Consider the following 25,786-nt stretch of genomic DNA (forward strand, 5'->3'; position numbering starts at 1 on the left):
CAGGAAATGATCCATCATAATTGATTCTGTGATTTACACATTCATATCTTTCTTGTCCTTTATGCTGGTGATTTTTATTGGCACTAAGTTATTGTTCACCTACAATCTGGTCCTACCTGCTTTCTAAGAATGTTAGAAGATAAGACCATGTATATTGTTCTGGGAAAATGATGAGCATTACTTCTGAAATGAAGCATCTAACTGCCAATGAACTCATCCAGTGGTCACATCCCTTGCTGGAGAGACCACATCTTTCTGGAAAGGCCTTGCATCAGATGGTATCATTGAAAGGATCTTGGAACTTCTATCAGTTTAATAAATTCAAGATAGGGATATCGAATATGTAGAGTTACACTAAGAAACAATATCATTGAAGAAACCCAGATATTTTATGTTTAAAGCAGTGCAACAGTAAACTGCAGTAATACAGCTCCCAGTATGTGCTAACCACTGTTTTAGGTAGTGGGGACCTATAAAGGAAAAAGTAGTCAAAAAATAGGCTGACTGTAAAAGGAGATGAACAGATAACCTAAATATGTCAGATATTTAAAAATTCTAAGGGCTTACCTCAGGCAGAGAATAGGAAGAGGGAAAGTGTGGAAGGAATGTCATTTGACATAGGACGCCACATTGAGAAGGTAATGTTTCAGTGAAGATTTTCAGGAGGTTAGCAATATTGCAATAAATATTATTTCAATGTTTTATGTACTGCTTATAGTTGAATAAATTTTGTACTTAGTACCATGTTAAAAATTGGGCATGAATTTTCCATCAGAAGCAATCATGTTTTACACTCTAATGAGAAAATAATTATGAACATTTTTCCATGATAGCATACTTATCGAGTAAAAACATTTGTTATTAGATGTTATTAATAATGAGACATTATTATTACTGACTCCTCTGATATATTTTAAATCAGCTTTATATGATATATTAAGTAAAGCTGACTTGCTGTCGTCAGTTCAAGAATATCTTAGAGTCATATACAATATAATGATTAGAGCTTACCAGTGAAAAGTAGTTTAGAAGAAATATTTTAAGAAAAATAATCAGAGGAAGAATTAGTTAGCAAAATATGTCTGAAACATGGGAAAAATTCATTTTGAGAAAAAGTATATTTGATGTATTCAGTAGGATACAAAGTATGAAAGTTTAATTAGAAGATAATATTTTATCTTACACTATGATTTTAACTTTGTAATATTCCCTTTGAATAAGAAATAATGCCATGCAATTTACCAGATCATAATAATGATTTCATGCATGGATTTTGAAGATTCTTTTTATCCATTTCTATGTAAAATGATAAGCAAAAGTCATGATAGGGATAGACCTACCTTTATATTTACTAGCAGCATAATTAATACAAAACAGATAGTTTTAAATCTACTTCATTTAGCTTATTTGACTAAAGACCTTGAACTGAAATAGTTCTATACATAGTCATTAGTAACTCCTAACTACTGGAGTAATTTTAGTTAATGAACTCTACCCATGTGTGAATTTATATGCTATAAAAGAAATTTGAATCACAATATATTTCACACAAAAAGAAATGACATCAAAAGAAAATACAATGAGACATCAAGATTCATTTTCTTTTCTACTTACATATGCATTAAACATAAGAAAACTAGAAAATGATTTGGTATTCTCACAATCCTGAATTATAAGTGTTGAAAAAATGATTTCCAAATATACTGTTGCTAAAGAAAATCATTAAATAATACATTTAGAAGAAAGGTAAGAAATGAAACATTTATTGTTAAAATGGAGTTTGTTCAACATCAAAAGACAAACTGAATGCTTCAAATACAATTAATGATGGAAAAAAAGGAAGTTATAACTTTCTTTTCAGCATTTTCACATTTATGAATTAATAGATAATGTTACCCTTCTATTTCATATCATGTCCAAATTAAGCAGTAACAGATATTATTTTTTTTAATCTAGAAATAAAATACTCAAAAACATGCCTACTAACCTGCATTCTATCCCTTGGGTATTCCTTGTTTACATGCACCAAACAAACTGAAACAAGAGCAAACAGAGATTTACATAAGATATTTTCTTCAGGGAATCATTATGCAAAAACTCAATAATAGAAAGATTCCTAGCAATCAAAGCTAAGGTTATTTTTCCAATTCTCAAAAATGATAACTTCAAAGACTTTCAACGATGGAATTTATATTGAAAAAAATGAAAAATATTACCACTGGTAGGGTCAGCATGTGGTACAACCAGTAAAGCCACAACCTGTGATGCGAGCATCCCATATCCCAGTGCTGTATGGAGACCCACCTACTCTGCTTCTGATCCAGCATCCTCCTAAAGTGTCTGAAAAGGCAGCAGAGAATGGTGCAAGTACATGTGCCCCTCCAACTTTGTGGGAGACAAGGATGGAGTTCCTGAATCCCGACTTCATCTTGGCCCAGCCGGCTGTTGCAGCCTTTTGAGGAATGAACCAGTGGACAGAAGATCTCCTTTTTCTCTCTCCCTTGGTCACTCTGCCTTTCAAATAACTAAATAATTATTTGAAATTATCACTGAATTTCATGGACATTTCTCATATATTTTGAATAAAACACATTTGAAATTAGAATACTTATTTATGACAAATATATTTATGATTATCTTAACTGTATTTATTATATGTACATATATGTAAAACCACATCAATATAGTAAGAAATATCCTACAAGTTGTTTGGCAAGAGACACATCTCTTTAATATGTTTATTGAGAAAGCTCTAGCAATCCTGAATGCTTAAGTCCCCAAGTCGCTTCGAAAGAGGGTAATCCTTTATTAATTAGATTGGTTACTTTTGGTATTTTACAAATGATATTAAATATTTTACAAGTAAAATACTGTGAACTTTTCCAAGTACTGGTCATTTCTTTGACCACCTATTTCAACAGCAGTTTTTTTTTTTTTCCTTCTTTTAAAATTTTCATTTATTTACTTAATTTTATTTGAAAGACAAAGAGGCACAGAAAGAGAGAGACATGAAGAACTCTTCCATCTGTTGGTTCGCTCCCCAGACACCCACCCTGCCCAGAACTCAGTCTGAGTCTTCCGGGTGGGTGTCAAGGTCGCACGTACCTGAGTCAACACCTACTGCCTGATGTGCTGCACGTTAGAAGGAAGCTGGGATAGGATTTGGGACCTGGATTTAAATGTGGTCACTCTTTTATAGGGGATATGAGCCCAATACCCATCCCCAGCATTTTTTTTTTTTAATTTTGAATTTGAAGGTCTCCTATACATTACCTTACCTGAGTGTCCTGTGGTCTTTTTTTTTCACAGTACATTGTCACTACAATGATTCATAATTTACATAATGATTCATAATTACACCACTCATAATTTATAATTAAAACTTCATTGTAACTAAATGATAGAAAATATCTCCAGCCAAAGAACCAGATATTGGTTGAAGACATAAATGGTTGGAAACAAAGTTTCATCATCTTCAGAACGTGTTACCTTCTAGATCCAGGTGTGACATTACACACAGGCATGATTGATGGGATCATTGTTCATGTGGAATGGAGAATTTTAGTTCCAGTCCCATTCTCTCCCTGGCGTCTGGACTAATGTTGTGTTATACAAAGCCTCATCTCTCTCGGTCAAGGGTTTGGCTTAGCAGTTAGACTGCTGGTTAGGACACCTGCGTGCCATATCAGTGTCTGGGTTTGATGTCCAACTCCGACCCCTGTTTCCATCCTAAGACGCAGCAATGCTGGCTCAGGTACTTGGGTTCCTGCTGAGTTGAGTTCCAGCTCCCTTGCCTCAGTGACTGCCACCCCGCAGCCGTTGTGGGCATTTGAGGAGGGACCTAGGTAGTGAGAACTTGTAGTGTTTAACTTGCTCTATCTCTCAGGAAAATTAAAAACAAACAAACAAACAAAAAAACGAATAAGTAGCAATTTATTTAAAGTCTCAACCCTCGAATTATATGACGAGTTCAGTATGGTGGAGCCCAATATGAGAGTTACCCTAATGCAAAAGAGAAATTTGGAGACAGAAGCAGACATGTATAGAGGTATCAAAAACTACACAATTAAAAACCATCTGCACGACAAAAAGAGAAGCCCTGAATCCATTCTTCCCTCACAAGTAAACCAACCTTGATTTTGGACTTCTGCCCTCCAGAATCGGACATGATATGTTGTTTAAGTCATTGGTTTGCAGTATTTTGCTACAGCATTCTGGCAAACTAACAAACTGTATTAAGGTAATACTATTGTTATTTTACTTATGCTATAATTATTAAAGCATTATTCATTTTTATTCATTAATTTCAGAGACTTTTCTTCAGAAAATAAATGCTTTCTAAACATTTTAAGAACCCTGAGAATCTAGTATATGATACATTATACAAACAAAATTATAATTCTATGTACATTTAGCAGTTGAAAATTGATAAATACAATATTAAGTTCAATACATTTTACGTGAATCTCTTTGATATTATCATATTTCAACTTCTTAGAGTGTTCATTGTTTATATACAAAATTCAGTGCTCTGAAACTTTGTTTGATGATATGAAAATTTTGCCTTTAAAACTTTCCACTGTCAATGTCATGGTTCATGAACCCTAAATACACTGTTAATAGCAGTATTTCAGACTAAGTGTTGACATTAAAACTGAAAAATCATGTTATACAAGATATATCTACAAAAAAACAAAACCAAGCATAGATAATTATAAAAGACAAAATAGTATATACTTATGATTGTTTAAATACTTTTTAATTGTTTAAAGTATATGTATTGTTGTGTTTTTTTTCATTTATTAAACTTTTATTTAATGAATATAAATTTCCAAAGTACAGCTTATGGGTTACAATGGCTTCCCCCCTCCCATAACTTCCCTCCCACCCACAACCCTCCCCTTTCCCGCTCCTCTCCCCTTCCATTCACATCAAGATTCATTTTAATTCTCTTTATATACAGAAGATCAGTTTAGTATATATTAGGTAAAGATTTCAACAGTTTGCCCCCATATAGCAACACAAAGTGAAAAAAATACTGTTGGAGTACTAGTTATAGAATTAAATAACAGTGTACAGCACATTAAAGGCAGAGATCCTACATAATATTTTTTTTAAAAATTAATTAATTTTCTATGCCATTTCTAATTTAACACCAGGTTTATTTTCATTTCCAATTATCTTTTTATACAGAAGATCAATTCAGTATATAATTAGTAAAGATTTCATCAGTTTGTACCCACACAGAAACACAAAGAGTAAAAATACTGTTTCAGTATTAGTTATAGCATCACTTCACATTAGACAACACATTAAGGACAGATCCCACATGGAATGTAAGTACACAGTGACTCCTGTTGCTGACTTAACAATTTGACACTCTTGTTTATGGCGTCAGTAATCTCCCTAGGCTCTAGTCATGAGTTGCCAAGGCTATGGAAGCCTTTAGAGTTTGCCGAATTTGATCTTATTCCGATAGGGTCATAGTCAAAGTAGAAGTTCTCTCCTCCCTTCAGAGAAAGGTACCTCCTTCTTTGATGGCCCTGTTCTTTCCACTGGGATCTCACTCACAGAGATCTTTCATTTAGGTCTTCTTCTTTTTTTTTTTCTTTTCCATGGTATCTTGGCTTTCCATGCCTACAATACACTCATGGGCTCTTCAGCCATATCCGACTGCCTTAATGGCTGATTCTGAGGCCAGAGTGTTGTTTAGGACATCTGCCATTCTATGAGTCTGCTGTTTATCCCGCTTCCCATGTTGGTTCGTTCTCTCCCTTTTTGATTCTATCAGTTAGTATTAACAGACATTAGTCTTGTTTGTGTGATCCCTTTGACTCTTAGACCTATCAGAGCCATCAATTGTGAGCTGAAATTGATCACATGGACTAGTGAGATGGCATTGGTACATGCCACCTTGATGGGATTGTGTTGGAATCCCCTGGCACGTTTCTAAGTCCACCATTTGGGGCAAGTCCGATTGAGCATGTCCCAAATTGTACATCTCATCCCTCTCTTTTTCCACTCTTATATTTAACAGAGATCACTTTTCAGTTAAAATTTAAACACCTAAGAATAATTGTGTGTTAATTACAGAGTTCAGCCACTAGTACTAGAACAACAACATCAACAACAAATACTAAAAAGGATAAAGTATTACATTGTACATCTAGAGTCAGGACAAGAGAAAATCACGGATTCTAAAAATATTAAGTTGGAAATAGACTAGGATTATAAAAGATTTCTAAATATTTTATTGGAATGCAGTCCAAGTATTTTAAGAGTTTGAGAGCAAAGATGTTGAAATATATGTATTATAGGGGCCAGCGCTGTGGCACAACAGATAAAAGACCTGGCCTGAAGTGCTGGCATCTCATACGGGTGCTGGTTCTAGTTCTGGCTGCTCCACTTCCAATCCAGCTCTCTGCTATGGGCTGAGAAAGCAGTACAACATGGCCCAAATCCTCGGGCCCCTGGACCCATGTGGGAGACCCAGAAGAAACTCCTGGCTCCTGGCTTAGGATCAGCACAGCTTCGGCCATTGCGGCCATCTGGGAAGTGAACCATTGGATGGAAGCCTACTTTCTCTGTCTCTACTTTTCTCTGTAACTCTGTCTTTCAAATAAATAAAATAACTCTTAAAAAATAAATATACGAATTATAAAGGATGATCTGATTACAGTAGAGAAAATGAAATGAAGAAACATTTAAATCAAGATTTAATTATAGTTACAATATGGTTAAACACTTCATAAAGCATTCTCTAATATTATACTTGAATTGCTTAGAGGTTTTTCTTCCAAATTAGCTTTGCTCATATTTTTCTTCAACCGAATGACAGCTGCTGTATTTAAGTTGTATATTATCATTGTCACTGTATACTTAATGCTTTAAACTGTCAGGCCAGCAAATGTCCCAAAGATAAGAACTTGTCTTTGCCACAGTTATGTATTTCATAGCATGTTATACTGCACACTGCATCTAGTGATGTATTCAGAAAATGACCAAAAAGAGAAGAAAAGAGTTTTGGATGTCAGGATATTTTTTGGCATTGCTCAAGAGGAAGTTAAAATTTTATTTTTTTTCAACTTTTTTATTATGAAACATTTTCTCATCAATTCTTTTTAAATTTATTTTAAATATTTATTCATTTATTTGAAAGGCAGGGTCACAGAAAGGCAGAGGCAGAGAGAGAGAGAGAGAGAGAGAGAGAGAGAGAGAGAGAGAGAGATCTTCTATCCGCTGCTTCACCCCCCAAGTGGATGCAATGGCTGGAGATGGGCCAATCCAAAGTCAGGAGCCAGGAGCTTCTTCTACATCTCCCATGTGGGTGCAAGGGCCCAAGGACTTGGGCCATCTTCTTTGGATTTCTCAGGTACATTAGCAGGTAGCTGAATTGGCAGCGGAGCAGCCAGGACACGATTCAGCAATCATACAGGATGGTAGCACCACAATGCCAACCCCTTCTCATCAATTCTCTTGTTAACGTTATACTAATACAAACAAAACAACTTCAATGTAGTTAATAGATACAATTTAGATACAATTATAAGAATAAAGTGTTATTTCTTATCTCCCCTCCATCCCTCAATCCTTCCGTTTCTCTCCTCTCCCTCCTTCATTCCACCCACCTTTGTCTCCTTTCCTTCCTCCCTTCCTCCCTTCCTCCCTTCCTTCCTTCCTTCCTTCCTTCCTTCCTTCCTTCCTTCCTTCCTTCCTTCCTTCCTTCCTTCTTCAATGTTTGATATTATTGTTTAAAGGCCTTATCTATATTCCCACTGAACTAGGATCCTTTTACTTGTTGAGCTAATTGCATTCAACCTTTGACTATAATACAAATTGAGAATATGTTATCTCTCCAACTCAAAATCTTAATTTCATATTCCTTCAAAATGTCAGCACTTGTGCATTGCATATATGAAGGTGAAAAAAAGGAAGATGTTGTTCTTATGACTTGTCCTTAGAAGAGCACTTGATTTCTCAAGACTTCTGTGACTCCTAAGATTACTGTCCATGAAAAACATAACACTGGAAAGAGGGATCAGAAAATAAGAAATAACAACCAGAAAAACAACAACCTGGCCTAAAGACGAGATCACATCAAAACTGATACATGGCATCAGAGTAGAACTTGGCTTTCTGTACTGGAGGATTCTCAGTGCGTACGGAAAGTGACAGAAAAAGATGTAAGACTTGCTGAATTCACCCTTGATTGATTTAAATTAAAACATTTATCAGTCTATATTTTTTAATTTGCAAAGTAGAAGTATTAGCATATTAAAATGCTCATAATGTGAGCTATTGTATTTTCAGGCCAGCTAGTGGTATTCTGGATATATATACCTGTGTGCACATGTATGTTTGTATCTATATACAACAGTAAAGGAGATTCACATGTACAAAGAGTTGTTGTTCTATCATTTTTCCTCCAGGTAATCTGGTGAAAGCACAAAGGAATTTAAGAAAAGTGTGTTGTTAGAATCCCTCTTGTTAAAATACAGTTCTCAAGAAGCACCAGGAAGTTTCCATCTTTGAAGATTACTCTTGTGCTTATAGCAGTGATTCTCAAGCAGCTATGCTTATGGGACCCAGAGAACATTTGTCAAAGTCTACAGGTATTTTGAGGTTTCACCACTGGAGAAAAGGGTTGCTACTGGCTTGTGGTAATCTAGTAGGTAGAGAAAACAATGATGTTAAATAAATAATGTAAAGGATAGATCCAGTGACAAAAAAAAAAAAAAACAAAAAAAACACAACCTATCTCAACTATAATCATAGTAGTACTACGATAAAGAAACCTGATTTAGAATCTTGTTGACTTCAGCATGACATTTATGCTTTCACATGCTTGTATTCTATAATTAATGAATTCTGTAAAACCTTTTTGAAATCTTTAGTATATCCAACCTAACATCTTGTGATAATGAATTCTGTGAAGTAATTAGGAACTGTATAAAATAGAACTCATTTGTATATAATTTAGCTAAAGTCCCTCCTGCATACATGTTATGAATAGGAATTACATTTACAAATTTCTTATCACTTGGCATACAAAAATTAATGTTAATTTGTTGTATTTGTTGCTTTCCTGTTAAGTAAGACCTCATTTTATATTATCAGATTTATGAACATCAAAGCCCTGGTGATATTTAATGCCCTAAGTCCTGGAGGTATATTTATATTGTAGCAAAAATAAGCACGTAAGCATTTGGCTTGTAAAGTGATATTGCCTCAGACTCTTACTTTCCAATACCTCAGTGTAACTTGCCAACACGGGATAAGTGTATGTGACCCTACACTGAGTCATCATCAAAAAGTCTCCCTTCAAAGCAACAGAGCGTGAGAAAATGAGGAACTTCTGATACTGTACTTCACTTGTATTTTGTCTCAAGGCACATTCTATAGGCCTATGCTTCTGTAGACATACCCACATTAAGCAATCTCAGTTCTTCATGTAAACCAAAGCCTTCTTTCCAATTAGAAAGTAAGAAAATCTGGGGATATTCTTATTGTAGGCACCCATGAAACTAAGATGGCAAGCCTTTTGGATACTCAGCCTAAAGACCTCCACTTCCATTTGCTACACAAATAAATAAATATTGCTGAGTTAAGAATTCTGTTGCAAAGCTTAAGATCTGGATATGATGTTGAGGTTCTAATAGCAACAAAGGCAAGTTCTCATTTTGAGATTCTTTTAATGGCATGTAGACAAAGATGATAGTACTAGGGCAAGGGGGAGATAAGTTTTAGAGGATAAGTACTATGGTTTGAATGTGTTTCCCAAAGTTCACTGGGTATGAAACCAAATCCTCAGTGATGCAAGGTTAGATATGATACTCTTAAGGATTAATTAGATCATGAATAAGTTAATGTTTTTATCACAGAAGTGGTTTTCTCATAAGAGGATGAATTCAGCCACCTTCTTTTCTCTCTCTCTCTCTCTGGTGTATGCTCTCTTACTCTTCTTGGGATTACTAGAATATACAATTAAAATCCAATAAATTTCAATTCTCTATAAATTACCCAACTTTAGCTACCTCTTATAGCTGCAGAAAGTGACTAAGACAGTAATTGAGAGATACATTTAAATGATGTTGGGTATGGTGGAATCAAGACTGCAGGTGAGATAATATCCATTGTGAGAACTATGGATATAGTTCTATGTTCTTCAGTGATTACTTGAACAAAGAAATACACATTTTCCAGAAAATGAAAAAGGAAGTGCCACTGAATGGATTTTACATTCATTTATATATAATACAAGGTGATTTGCTAAGACAGTAATAATGGACATGAAGTTGGAAACTATAGCAACGTGAGAAATACATAGGAAAGTACCTATAAAAATTTGACAAAGAATTTAAAAAGAATTGGTATTTTACTAAAGATCGGTAAATAACATTCTTAAAATGAAAGTGGATTATAAAATATGTTTCTGACCTCAACTCACAAGTAAGTGATAAAGGGTTTGGATATGCCTACTGAGCTTTTATTGGAAAGAAGGGCCAAGGAAAACACTCAGGATTAAATGTATTTATACAGTTGGCAAAATTCAGAGAACTTATATCCACAACGATGAGAAGAGATTCAAAAGAAAATAAAGCTAGATAATTGTTGAAGAAGATAAGAATGTGGTCAGAGTTTGAATGAGTCCCCCCCCCCCTCCTTTTTTTTTTTTTTTTTTTTTTTTAAATTTGACAGGTAGAGCTATAGGCAGTGAGAGAGAGACAGAGAGGAAGGTCTTTCTTCCGTTGGTTCACTCCCCAAATGGTCACTACGGCCTGCACTGCGCTGATCTGAAGCCAGGAGCCAGGTGCTTCTTCCTGGTCTGCCATGCAGGTGCAGGGGCCCAAGCACTTGAGCCATCCTCCACTGCCCTCCCGGGCAATAGCAGAGAGTTAGACTTGAAGAGGGGCAGCCGGGATTAGAACCAAGTACTCATAAGGGATGCTGGCGCCACAAGCGGAGGATTAACCAAGTGAGCCACAGCGCTGGCCCGAGTTTTCCTTGTTTGGCCACTGTTCAAGAATGCATTTACTCATGAATGTGATACCATTATGGATGCTTTCAAGCACAAATTTTGAGAAACACAAGAAAAATACTTAACATTGTTTGTTCTCATTATCCAAAAAATATTAATTTTGTAGCATATATTTAACCACATGTCAAAATATTTACTTGAAATCACATGCCATATTTGGAATAATATTTTTGTGAATTTATTATTTAATATTATTTAATAATATTTGGTATAATCAGCATGATTTCATTTTCTTGGAAATTTTCACTCAAACTTAAAATAAAAACTGATTCTGGAGGCAGGCATTTACCCTACTGGTTAAAACACTAGTTAAGCTTCTTGCATCCCATGTAGAAGTGTTTGGGATATATACTCAGCATCACTCCAGCTTCCTGTTAACTCAGACCCTGGAAGGGAACAGTTATGACTCAAGTGCTTGAATCCCTGATACCCACGTGGGAGACCTGCATTGAGTTTCTGGCTCATGACTAGCTATTTTGGGCATTTGGGATGTGAACAAGTGGATAGAAGTGTTCTTTCACTATATGTCTCTCAAATATTTGTTAATATTTACTTCAAAATTTTGTATAGCATTTGCTAGTGAATCCCTTAAAAGTCAACTTGAATTTTTTCCATATCATAGCCATTTTCTACAAGCTCTATGAAATTAAATAGCTAACCCATTTTTTCTAAATTTCACAGAATAATCCAATCAATGAAACCTTCAAGTAGTCTAAAGATAGCCTCCCTTCAATGGTGAAATCATAAAAGATTATGGAATCTGAACACTCTGTCCATTTGTGTTTTTAATTTTTTTTTAAATTTTAAACTTTAATTACTTTTTAACACATTCACTGTGATATGTAGATATAATTCTAAGAATGTAATGATAGTCCCTTCTTCCCTCTCTCCCTCCCTGCCTTTCTCTCTCTTCCTCCTTTCTTTTCCCGTCCTTTTTTTTTTATTTTTTTAAGATTTATTTTATTTATTTGAAAGACAGAGTTACAGAGAGAGGTAGAGACAGAGAGCGAGGCCTTCCATCTGATGATTCACTCCCCAAATGGCCGCAACGGGTAGAGCCTAGCCGATCCGAAGCCAGGAGCCTGGAGTTTCTTCCAGCTCTCCTACGTGGGTGCAGGGGCCCAAGGACTTGGGCCATCTTCTACTGCTTTCCCAGGCTATAGCAGAGAGCTGGATCAGAAGAGGAACAGCCAGGACTCAAACTGGCGCCCATATGGGATGTCAGCACTTCAGGCCAGGGCCTTAAGCCATTGACCCACAGCACCGGCCCCTCTTTTTTCTTTTCTTTTCTTTTCTTTTTTTACATTTTAAAATAAAATATTTTACATTTCGATTACCATAAAAAGGCTTTATACGCCACCAAATACGAAGTTTAGCAAGTAAAAACAAAATGACCCTTGCTTAGTGGGAATATACACATTGACTATAAACAATAACAGGTTGGAAAAATGACCATTGCACCCATAAACAGTACATTTTAAAGTAATCACAGATCATTTTAACTATAGTAATATAATATTTTAACTATGTTTTGACAGCTAGAAGACCAAAGTTTACAAAACTATATTTGTAGCAATATTGATACACTGACATTTCTTTTTTAGTTTTTTTTTTTTAACATTTAACTAATACATATAAGGGTGAACATACAGTATGTGTCTTTCTGGATCTGGCTTATTTCACTCAATATGATATCCAACAGTTATATTCATTTTGCTGTAAATGTTAGAATTTCATTATTTTTACAGCCATATAGTATTCCATTGTGTATATATACTACATTATCCCTATTCACTCATCTGATGATGGACACTTTGGTTGGTTCCAAATGTTGGCTATTGTGAACCACTTTTATAAACATGGTGCTGCAGATATCTCTTTGATAGATTGTGTTCAAGTATTTTGGGTATATACCCTATAATGGGATTGCTGTATCATAAGGCAAGTTTATTTCTAGTTTTCTTAAGAAATCTGGTTTCTACAGTGGCTACACTAATTTACATTCCCACCAACAGTGTATAAATATTCCCCTTTGCCAAATCCTTTACAGAGTTTGTTACTCTCTGTGTTTTGGATTTTAGCCATTTTGACAGGGAAGAGGTGCTATCTAATTGTGCTTTGATTGGCAGTTTCCTCATTCTAGTAATCTTGAGCAGTTTTTCATGCGGTTGTTGGCCATTTGTAAGCCAATTCAATAAAGTTGTAGGTTACAAAATAAACATACCAAAAAAAAACGTAGCTTTTTGGAATGCTGATGATGAACTCAACATAAAGAGAAATCAAGAAAGAAATTCTGGGGCCAGCGCTGTGGCGTAGTAGGTAAAGCCACTGCCTGCAGTGCTGGCATCCCATATCGGTACTGGTTCTAGTCCTGGCTGCTCCACTGCTGATTCAGTTCTTTTGCTATGGCCTGGGAAAGCAGTGGACAATAGCCCAAGTCCTTGGGCCTCTGCACCCTTGTGGAAGACCTGGAAGAAGCTCCTGGCTCTTTGCTTCAGATGGGTGCAGATCCTGCTGTTTCCGCCATTTGGGGAGTGAGCCAGTGCATGGAAGAACTTTCTCCCTCTGCTTCTTCTTCTCTCTAACTCTGCCTTTCAAATAAATAAATAAATCTTTAAAAAAATAGACAAATTCCATTCACAAAGTCACAGAGAAAAGTAATTTTTAGGAATATATTTAATGAAATAAGTCAATGATCTCTACAATGAAAATTATCAAACATTGATGAAAGAACCATCAAGAATAGAGAAATGAGGGAGCAAGTTTTAGATCGCTTGCTGACAATAGCAATATTACATGAATACTTAGCAAACTGTTTCAACCATTAGATAACAACTTAAGAAAACATTTACGAGAAGGTCCATTGCCTTTTATAAATTTTAAGAGTCATGTATTTGAAAACACCTCTTAAATATCTAACATGGTGTAGTTTGTTTAACCAGTAAACTTAAGCACAACCATATAAAATGTTTTTAGTTTATTTCTACCAACAAGTTTAAAACATATGATACACAGATTCAGGTCACACAAATTAAAATGTATATTGATTGATTTTAGCAGCTTAAATTTATGGACAATCTTATCTATATGCCCTTTAGAATAAAACTCTTAATAAAATTTCCCCATGTGGACATGCAATATGTACACACATATAACATAGCATAATAGACCAATATAGCAATTTTAATAATAGCTTTTAAAATCTTTAACTCTTTTTGTAGATTGTCAATTGATTTGAATTGCTTTTTGTTTTTAGTAACCTCAGTTAACCATACTTTCTCTCAGTTGGTGCTGTTAATACATTATTGGCTTCATCTGTTTACAGAGCCATCCCAAAGTACTGATTACAATAGAAGTGGCTGGAAAAAGTACATAGGGACCTAACTTAAATAATAATATCACAGCTAGATTCACTTCACCATCAGTGAAGTATACAGTAAGTAGAAAAAACCTCCCTTTCAGACCAAAGGGAAAGAAAGTTTCCTCATGGGCATTGTCTACCTTAGAAAAACTACTACAGAACATGTCTGTGACTATAGACTTGTAGTCCAGGCCACCGAAGATTAGAGATGGGACTTGGGCACTCCTTTGACTTGCATCCTCTGGTCTGCTTTAACACAAACCAGGAGGAAAAGAAAGCTAGGCATCAGAAGCAATGGGTGGCAGGCCTATTAATGGCTGATCTGTACAGTGATCTGCCCTCAAGGAGACCCAACAGGCCAGTCCACTGCAGTGGCTTTCAATGTGGTAAGCCTGGGCTTCAGCAGAAGTCAGCTTGTGAAGAGCCCTGGCAGCCCTGCCAAGAGTTGGATCACGGGAAATGGACCTGCCCTGGAGTCGAAGGATGCCCAGGTCAGAGCCACAGATCTTATTGGCTCTAAGCTGAAAAGCCCTTCACTCAGCCCAACTTCCAAAGTGACCACTGCAGCTGAGGGGATGGTCAAGTAGGGTCAGCAACATTGCAGGCAGAACTGTAAATTTCTTGTTAGAGACGCCACCTGCCTTTACCTGGCCAGCTCTCCTCCCAGGCCAGCCAAGTAATGAAAGTCAACAGAGTGCCTTCCCCCAGGAGGTTCACACCTCCCTTAGGATATACCCCATGTGAAGAGATAGATAGGTCTGGGCCTCTTAACTTACAAGGCCTAAAGCCCACCAGATTATTATCAAGCCCCTTCTATCAGGTTCTATTTGCCTCTCAATCAGAAAACTTAATTGTAGCTTAGTCAGCACCTTTCTTAGCTCCTCTAATAATGACTCTGTCCTTTGTTCTAGGCCCTGTCTAGTGCACTTGGGCCTCATTCCTTTGTAATCATAACCTCTACTCTACCACCAATGGCTCTACTCCCAACCTGTGTGTACTGATGGTCCTCTTCACCACTTAATGCTGTATTATTGTTCAAACCTGGTAAATGCCACTCTTGGGATCATTGGTTACTATCCTCACTCTGTCTTTTATGACCTTGTCTAAATATGATCAGAGTCGGCAAACTTGGAAGGCTTCCATAGCCTTGGCAACTCATGACGACAGCCTAGGGTGGTTACTGGTGCCATAAACTAGAGTGTCAATTTGTTGGGTCAACAACAGGAGTCACTGTGCACTTGCTCCTCATGTGGGATCTCTGTCCTTAATGTGCTGTACATTTTGATTTAATGCTATAACTAGTACTCAAACAGTATGTTTCACTTTGTGTTTCTATGTGGGTGCAAACTGTTGAAATATTTACTTAATATATACTAAATTGATCTTCTGTAAAAAAAAAAAGAACCATCAAGGACATACAAAAATGGAAAAATGGAAAGATATTGCTTGCTCATGGATTTGAAGATAAATATAATTAAAATATCTGTACTATCTAAAGTAATCTACACATTCAATGTATTCCCTATCAAAATACCAATGACATACTTAATAGAAATAGAAAAAAAAATCCTAAAATTCATGTGGAATCACAAGAGACCCAGAAGAGCCAAAGCAATCCTGGACAAGAAAAATCAAGGTGGAGGCTTCACACTGTCTGACTTCAAAGCATACTACAAGGCTTTAGTGAAGAAAGCAGCTTGGTACTGGAATAAAATAATACATAAATCAATGGAACAGAATAGAGGACCCAGAAGTCAATCCACATACATACTGCCAACTGATTTTTGACCAAAGTGCTCAGAACATAAAATGAAGTAAGGATAGTCTCTTCAACAAATGGTGCTGGAAAAACTGGATGTATATATGGAGAAAATGAACTTAGACCTATGTCTCTCACCATATACAAAAATCAACACAAGAGGGATCAAAGACCTAAATTTAAGTTCTGAGACTATGAAAACTGGAAGAAAACTTAGGGAAAACACTCCAAGACATCGGTGCAGGAAAAGACCTATTGGATTAGACTTCCGGAGCATAGGAAACAAAATCAAGACTAAACAACTGGGACTACGTCAAACTCAGAAGCTTTTGCACAACAAGGGAAATGATCAATACATTGAAAAGATGTCAAATAGAATGGTAAATTTGCAAACTACATATCCAACAAAAGATTAATATCCTGAATATGTCAATAACTTAAAAAACCTCAACAATAATAAACATCAAAGCCATCAATTCAGTTAGAAATGGGTAAAGGAACCCAGTAGACGGTTCTCAACCATTTGGTTTTTATAATATAGTTTTAAAGAATCATTTAAGACTTGCTTGAAAGAATTTCAAACATTGATATTTTATATCTGTAATTTGTTTTTATGTTAGAGAATAAATCTGTCCCTAGTCTATTAGGTGTATTTATTAACTATTGTGCTAGAGTGCACCTTCCATAACAGCTTTTAGAAAATACTCCATAAGAAGTAGCAATCAACCTGCTCATTCTGTTTCAAAATGACATCATAAGAGAAATGATTATAGTGGATGGTTTAATTATAATATGTAGAATATGCACATTCATTTACAATATAGTAAAGTTTGTTTTTATATTTTTCCTTCTTAAACAGATTTATTTATTTGAAAGAGTGACAGAGAGAGGGAAAAACAGACAGACATCTTCCCTCCTCTGGTTCACTTGTTTGAGAGACAGAGAGGTCTTCCATTTACTGGTTCACTTCCTGAATGGCCAGGAGCTTCTTCCAAATCTCACATGAAGATGCAGGGCCCAAGCACATGGAACATCATCTACTAATTTCCCAGGCCATTAACAGGAAGCTGGATCAGAAGTGGAGCAGCTGGAACTCAAACTGGCATCCGTATGGGATGCTGGCAGAGGAGGAGGTTGCTTAACCTATTACATCACAGCACCAGCCCCAGAACTGACTTTCTTACTCCTGCCTATAGTAATTTTCCTTAATTCATTGAACATATTTCTCTATGTTAGAGAACCTTGAGATCATGTAAAACTGACTTAAAGCCAGAAAATCTATTAACCTTAGTAAAAGTAATTGTGATTTCCCAATAAAATGACCAGGCAAACACGGCTACTTACTATGTATTGCAACATCATATCAAATACTAATATCTAATATCTCCATGAGTAAATCTCTCATTGACATCTAGGAATTGCATTCAAAATTTTGCTTTATTGGAAGCAGAATAATTGAAAGATAAAAGTGCTATAATTTAGTACCCATTAAATGATTTTCCACAATTCTCCTCTCATCTACATCTCTTTGCTTTTGGTAACTTCATTATACTCTTCACCTCCATAAAATCATGTATCTTAGACTACATATGCGGTATTTGCCTTTCTGTGTTTGGCATGTTTCATAATGGTCTCCAGTCCCATCCATGTTGCTGGAAATGACAAGATTTAATCTCTTTTATGGCTAGATAGTATCCCATTGTGTACATATACTACATGTTATTTCTCAATTCATCAATTTATAGACACTCATTTGTTTCCATTTCTTGGCTATTTTGAATAGTGCTGAAATTCATGGCTATTATTTCCACATGTATTTTTATTCTGTGCTATGCTATTCAGATAAATCATTAAGCTTTATTTTTTTAACAACTGTGCATGGAAATGTCTCATGGGCCACAAAAAAATGAACAAGTTCCATATATTTTCAATTCAAACCAGAAACACAAACATTTCAATATTTTAATTGCACCAGTTATCTGATTTTTTAAATGCATAAATATTTACCTTGGGCTACTTATCTAATTGTAAAAAATAAATACACTAAATACTCCTTTGTCAAAACTTAATTTCCCTATTTTCCTTAAATTTTCAATAGCTTTGATTTATATATTTATTGGGAACTTTGAGTGTTGTATGTAACCTCACGCAAGCCACGTATAATTCAAAAAGTGATCATTCTAACAATAAATGGTACCCATATTTATCCTGTTTAATAACTTCACTGTTATTTCGTACAAATTTGGTATTAGTACAGTTAATATCTTATGAAAATCCCTGTTATGCATTTGCAAGTTTCTCTATCTTTTTTTTTAAACTTTTATTTAATGAATATAAATTTCCAAAGTACAGCTTATGGATTACAATGGCTTCCCCCCCATAACTTCCCTCCCACCCACAACCCTCCCCTTTCCTACTCCCTCTCCCCTTCCATTCACATCAAGATTCATTTTCAATTCTCTTTGTATACAGAAGATCAGTTTAGTATATATTAAGTAAAGGTTTCAACAGTTTGCCCCCACATAAGTTTCTGTATCTTAACTTTGTTTTTCAGTTGGTTTAAGCATTAGTAACATGTAACTGTATTTCTTAATCCAGTTAGATGCTAACCAATATTTAATTATCCATTTATCTGCAATTTAACAATCTACATGCTAGTTTTCTTTTAAAATATTTTATTTATTTATTTGACAGGTAGAGTTATGGACAGTGAGAGGGAGAGACAGAGAGAAAGGTCTTCCTTCCATTGGTTCACTCCCCAACTGGTCACAATGGCCGGAGCTGTACGGATCCAAAGCCAGGAGCCAGGAGCTTCTTTCAGGTCCCCCATGTGGTGTAGGGGCCCAGGGATTTGGGCTGTCTTCTACTGCCCTCCCAGGCCACAGCAGGGAGCTGGACTGGAAGACTAGCAACCAGGACTGGAACCGGCGCCCATATGGGATGCTAACGCTGAAGGTGGAGGATTAACCTTGTGTGCCACAGCACCGTCCCTGCTAGTTTTATTTTTAATAATACTTTAGTTCTCTTTACAATAGCATATTTTGCCTACCATTCTTTATTCTGTTCAGTGTGAACTATATTTCTATTAGTAGTCTTATATAACAATATATTGACTTTGGTGCTTCTACCATAAAATATATTTTCAACTGTTTTCCTCTCTCGCCAAATAAGGATAAAGTATCAAGCAAAGTGACTCCTCCACTTTCCTTCCTGTCTGGTGTGACTTTTAAGAGATTTTACTGGGCCAAGTTTCTATTGTTCTACTTTTGCTAGTAATATGTCCATTATATTTCAAGAATCCAGAATAAATATTACGCCAGGCACTCCATTAATTTATACAGATTTAAACACACATTCATAGGTAGATGATATATTAATAGGTAGATAGCTTATAAATAGATGACAAGATGTTAATTACTGACAACAATCCTTCCATCCACATTTTCTCCTATCTCAAGTTCTTGTCTGGGTTAATGCATTGTTTAATTCAAGCGATTTTGTAGAATATTTCCTTCACATATAATACATGACTAATATAATCTCTGGACCATTTAACTTTCTAATATACATCACCTTGATTGATGATTGATGAATTACATAGTTCTTAGCATAACAGGATACTAAGCCCTAGACTTGTTTTTTCTTTATTATGCAGATGATATTCCACAGCACTCTAGCTTTAAATCTGGTGGTTAAGAAACTTAACCTCAGTCTCATTATTTCTACTTTTAAAAATCATTCATTTTTTTCTAATTGGAAATGTGTAAAATTTATGTTTACTGGTAGACTTGATATTTTAACTGTATATGTATGCATTTTGTTCTTTTTTCAGTCTTGGCTTGACCTTAGGAGAAAAACTATAAAGTTATATCTCAGGAATTTTTAAATTTATAATTTCTAGCAATTTTTTTCTTTAAATTTGAATACCTAAAATGATGTTTCATAACCCTTTAGAATATTGTTGGCATTAACAATCACTATTTGTACTCTATTTTGACATATTTTGTTATCCTGGAATTTTATTATAAATTTTAAGGTATATTTTCTACTCTCTATTTAGTTAATAATTTACTTGTCTAATGGTGACCACACTTTCTTTCAATTTATTTCCTGGTTGCTTAAAAAATAAACAAAATTAAATTTCACCAACTGCTTTGTTGTATAAAAAAATCTCTGTAGGACTGTTGAATCTTCCTGGAGCCCTGTAATTCTGAAAAGCAATGAAGTTTAAGACACTAGACACATACACACCCATAATCCCACCTACTCACAACCCAGACACTGAATTGCCAGGAACAGTTCACTGCGTTTGCTATATTTTCTCTTTTCTCTCTGTATCTAGAACACTTCAGATACATTGTCTGAGTATTAACCAATTCTTGACTCTTGTATCCGGCACTAACTTATGTTCATTACAAGAAGAGCAGGAATATGATTTTCCTTTCTGTGGCTAAAGAGAAACCAGCTAAAAGTTAATAGTGTCTTTGTCACACACTAACAGGAAGTTTTTTTTTTTTTTTTTTTTTTTTTGTCTTTTCCTAGGGCTAGCTGCATGTTAGAGCATCCCCAGCATTAAAGTTAAACAGGCTCAGACTATCTGATGTATTAATTTTCAATCCCTATAAAGTCAGAGTATACCACCCTTCACTTCACAGATGTGCTCAAAACAATGATTATCAATCAACTCTACTCTTGAACATCTATATGAGAACATTTTACTTGTGGTCACTCAGTTGTTATTGGATATAAATGAAATACATGTTGTCGTTATTCTGCTTGCAATGAAGCAAAATTTGCATGTTACTCCTAGACCTCAATGAGAAACTTAATCATATAGACATTAGTAGTAGGCAAGAAGTTGGGAAGCATAATTAGTAGCAATGTTTTATTCAATCATGTTATCAAAAAATCACAATTACTTTTACTAGGGCTTATAGATATCCTGGCTTTCTATTAGTTTTACATGATTTCAAGGTTGTCTGAAATAGAGAAATATGTTCAATGGATTAAGGAAAAGGAGAGATTAAATATGATTTCATAATGGTCATTAAAGATGAAAAAGTGGGGACTTTGCTGGTACAAAAAGGTAGGGGAATAGACTTAACATTATTTGTAATGCTGAACAGTTATTCAAGATGATGGCTGTAAACCTTTGCTACAGCCAGGGTTAAAACAAGCAACCCTTCAGTTATGGAAGCAATTGACACAATGATATCACTGCCTAAGTAAGCAAAATGACCTCTGTTAGGCATGTAAAATTAAAACACCATTGCTAAATTTTATGGAGAGTATCAGAATATCAGAAGAAATACAGTTTATTACATCATTTCTATTAAGAAATCATAGAAGAATTTGCCTGTTAGTAATTGTGATGCACATCAAAAAAAAATTTAAGTGAATATATCTGGGACCATAAAAACTAAGCAATTAATTTGATTTTATCAATTAGACTATTGAGTAATAACAGTGTGAAGATGAAATTATTGGATTTTGTTTCTGTTTCTGTTACTTTCATAATTAAAATAAATAGAAATACATAATATAAAAATTGATGAATGACACACCACATAAAAATCTCTGTGATCCCCGCCGGCGCCGTGGCTCAACAGGCTAATCCTCCGCCTTGCGGCGCCGGCACACCGGGTTCTAGTCCCGGTCGGGGCACCGATCCTGTCCCGGTTGCCCCTCTTCCAGGCCAGCTCTCTGCTGTGGCCAGGGAGTGCAGTGGAGGATGGCCCAAGTGTTTGGGCCCTGCACCCCATGGGAGACCAGGAGAAGCACCTGGCTCCTGCCATCGGAACAGCGTTGCGCCGGCCGCAGCGCGCTACCGCGGCGGCCATTGGAGGGTGAACCAACGGCAAAGGAAGACCTTTCTCTCTGTCTCTCTCTCTCTCTCTCACTGTCCACTCTGCCTGTCAAAAATAAAAAAAAAAAAAAAATCTCTGTGATCCCAATAGAATTTTTTAAAATATTTATTTATTTGAAACAGTTTCACAGAGTAAGGGAGAAAAAGGGGGGGGGGTGGTCTTCCATCTGCATTTTCACACCCCACATGGCCACAATGCTCAAAGCTAAGCCAGGCTGTAGCCAAGAACCATGAGTTAATTTTGGGTCTCTCTCACTTGGATGGCAGGGGTTCAAAAATTTGGACCATCTTCCATTGCTTTTCCTAAGCTATTAGCAGGGTGTTGGATTGAAAGTTGAGCAGCTGGGACTCAAACTGGTACCCATAAGGGATGTGGGCATCTAAGGCAGCAGTTTTACCTGCTATGCCACAGTGCTGACCCTCAGAAGAATTTGTAACAAGGAGAGTGGAGAGTTTAAAGAATAGCAGTCCATAAGATTATCTTCTGTTACTAGTAAACATCACAAATTACAATGGAATAAATAAGACCTTTGATAGGTACACAGGAGAATCAATGAGTTCCCAAAAAAACAGAAGGGAGGGGAAAGTATAGCTGATATCGAAATAGAAATGAACATTATTGTTCAGCCACAAGACTTTAAAACTAAATTGTATCAGGATGTTGAAATTTTAGAATTGAATTCTCTGTCAAAATCACAGTCAAATTTATTTAAAGTTACCTAGAAGAAATAAAAAAAATCCCCAGATAAAACAGAATGAGACAAATATTGATATGTTCTTATCGGATAGCTGCATACTCATAACTAGCACAAAAGAGAATATAAAATCTCATGCTACTAAGAGAAACTGGGTCAAAACCGAGGTCTGCCACTGACTTCATCACTTTCTACCTTATGACTATGAACTTAATAGAAAAATTGTATGTTGTACACTCTGGGATGTTAAAATAATGCTGACCAATTATCTCCATTAAGATGCTAAAGTAGCAATTGCTTAGCATATTGTCAAATCAGCAGTTAGTTTAATATCTTCTTCTGTGTTGATGACAGAAATTATAGTCTCTGAAAAGCAATCAAGTCAGAATTCAAGGGCAGAACACACTGTAAAATAAATAAACAATAGAGAAATTGGATTGAAGTTTTTCATAGTAAAATTTTTCAGAGCATGGAAATAGATGATTATTTAATATTCAAAATCCTATAATAATTTTAAAATGAATAAACATATTTTAGAAAACTTAAAAATCAGCTTAACAAAAATGAATAGATCAATAAGTTATAGAAAATGTGTACCATTAAAGAATTATCTTTGGTTGGGCATTGTGGCACAGCAGATTTAGCTGCCACAGGGGTACTCACATTCATTATTGGAGTGCATGTTTTGAGTCTTTGCTATTTCCTCCTTCTGATCCAGCTTCCTGCTGCTGTACAACCTGGGAGCAATAGCTGATTTCCTCTGTACTCGGGTTCCTGCCACTCACCTGGGACAACTGAATTCAATTCCTGGATCTTGTCTTCAGCCTTGCCAGCCCTGTCTATTGCAACCATTTAACAAGTAAAACAGTTGGGAGATCTTGCTCATTGTTTCACCTTTCAATTAGATTTACAGATAAATAAATAAATAAATATTTGAAATTTTAAAATGTAGCACACTATTTTATGGAGATATTCAGAGAATTATTGAGATAGTAATAGTTGAAAAATAGATGTGGTAATCATTAGGGATGTTCAAACTTTTCTATTCACATTTGCTGAACATAATAATGTTATGGGTTGAATTGCATTTCCTCAGAAATATATGTGTTCACATATAAACCTCATTACCATAACAATCAGTATAATTTGGAAATAGTGTTAATGATACAAGTTCATATAAAATTGAGCCCAACTCATCATGACTAGCATCCTTGTGAAAAGGAAAGAATTGGAAGTAAACAGATATGGAAGGCAACTGATATTGAGAGACACACTGAGAACACCAGGTGAAGACAGAAGCAGAGACTGAAATTGTACTTTAGAAGCCATGGAATATTTGGGGCTAACAGCAGCAGGAAGAGGCGAAGAAGGTTTCTTGCTGTACAGGTTTCAGAAGGAACAAACATGTCTCTTCCGTCAACTTGCTTCTCACACTAGAGTTAGGAGCTATTAAGCTTCTATGGAAAAGAAGGTACCAGATGGGTACATTGTAATAACATCCCCTGGAAATTCATACAGCAGATAGGCACTACCACATCCATGTCACTCACATGTTTCTATGCAATGATAGGTGAAAATCAATGATCGCTATCATATTTAGGAGGAAACACTGAGACTTAATGTGTGAGCTTCCAGGCTCTTTATCTTTCAATTGGAGGAACTCGATAATCAGAATGACAACTGCTCTTGCCCTGGGTCCCAACATAAGGAAAACCTTGGCTAAAGTCCTAAGCTATCCCATGGTGTTTTCAAATATTAGAAGAAAGAAATTTTTTGCAGTTTTAAAAATATGGGGTTATTATTTTTGTACAACTTAGGTACAAACAGACAATGTTGATAAAAAATATTCTGCCATGTGGTATAGCTTAATTGTCACAATTAAGCGGCCAGGATACTATTGTTAGAGACCTAGCGTCACAATCTCTAAGTCACAGCAAAACATTTGTCAAATGTGCCTCCTAATGACTTGGAAAACAGCTCCCTTAGGTGAAGAACTTAAGCTCTAGGGAAAGAGGACAAAAATCAAACATAACCACAGTTTTCACTGCATGAAAAGCTTCATACTTTTAGCTATAATAATTTTTCAAGAAAAAGATAACTTAGTTGATTTGAAAGGAAAAGGAAATACAGTCAGTGTAGGTGAGGGGAAAAAGTAGTGATAACTTATCATTCCTTTCAGTAAAGACTAAAACTCAGCAGGCCCTTCGGAAACCAATGCTAATGAAAACTAAAAATTGAAGCAAGGGTTAAATCAAATTTAAAACCTGTATGTTAAATATTTGCTCTACATCTTTCAATATATTGGTGAGTAAATAGCAAAGGCACCCTAAGATTTTAATATGAAAATTGCTTTTGTTGTTATATTTTTTTTTTAATTTATGTAAGAGGCAGAGAGATACAGAGACAGATAAAAGGAGAGAGGTTCTATTTACTGATTCAATTTTCAACTGCCCTCAGTGACCTGTGGCCTTAAGAGCTGGGTTACAGCCTGGAACCAGGAAATCAATCCAAGTATTTCATGTGGCCAGCAGTACCTGAGCCAAACTGCTTGCCTTCCAGGGTCCACATTGGCAGGAAACTGGAGCGAGCAGCCAGAGTCATGAATCGAATGCCGACGTGCAACGTGGGATAGGTACTTCTTAACTACTGATCTAAAAGTTTGCTTCTGCAAAGTTATTTCTTGAAAGATGAAGTATTTGATTAATAACCAAAAGTCTCATAGACACAAGATTTTTGCACTTACTTCAAAGGACTAAAATAGGATACATGGAGAAAACAGCACATATAGGGAATTTTAAGTGTTTCTGGAAAGTTACTTTGGTTATGGAAAATTATTTTTGGAACTGAATGAAAGAAGTTGCCTAAATATTCAAGACATATGTATTCATTAATTTTTAAAGATTTATTTGATTTATTTGAAAGGCAAAGTTACAGAGAGAGAGAGAGAGACAGGGAGGGAATTCTCCATTTGCTGGTTCACTCCTTAAGTTGCCACAATAACCTAAGCTGGGGTACCCCAAAGCCAGGAGCCAGGAACTTCTTCCAGGTCTCCCATGTAGGTGTAGGA

General features: G+C 35.7%; 1 pseudogene; it reads right to left on the reverse strand.

Annotated features, from left to right (window-relative positions):
* The window catches only part of LOC133765281 (pre-mRNA-splicing factor 38A-like), an 86,071-nt pseudogene extending 60,751 nt beyond the window's left edge, over positions 1-25,320 (reverse strand).
* Between the last annotated feature and the right edge of the window lie 466 nt (positions 25,321-25,786).

The sequence above is a fragment of the Lepus europaeus genome, chromosome 8 (assembly GCF_033115175.1).
Source record: "Lepus europaeus isolate LE1 chromosome 8, mLepTim1.pri, whole genome shotgun sequence".
In the NCBI taxonomy this organism is placed as follows: Eukaryota; Metazoa; Chordata; class Mammalia; order Lagomorpha; family Leporidae; genus Lepus; species Lepus europaeus.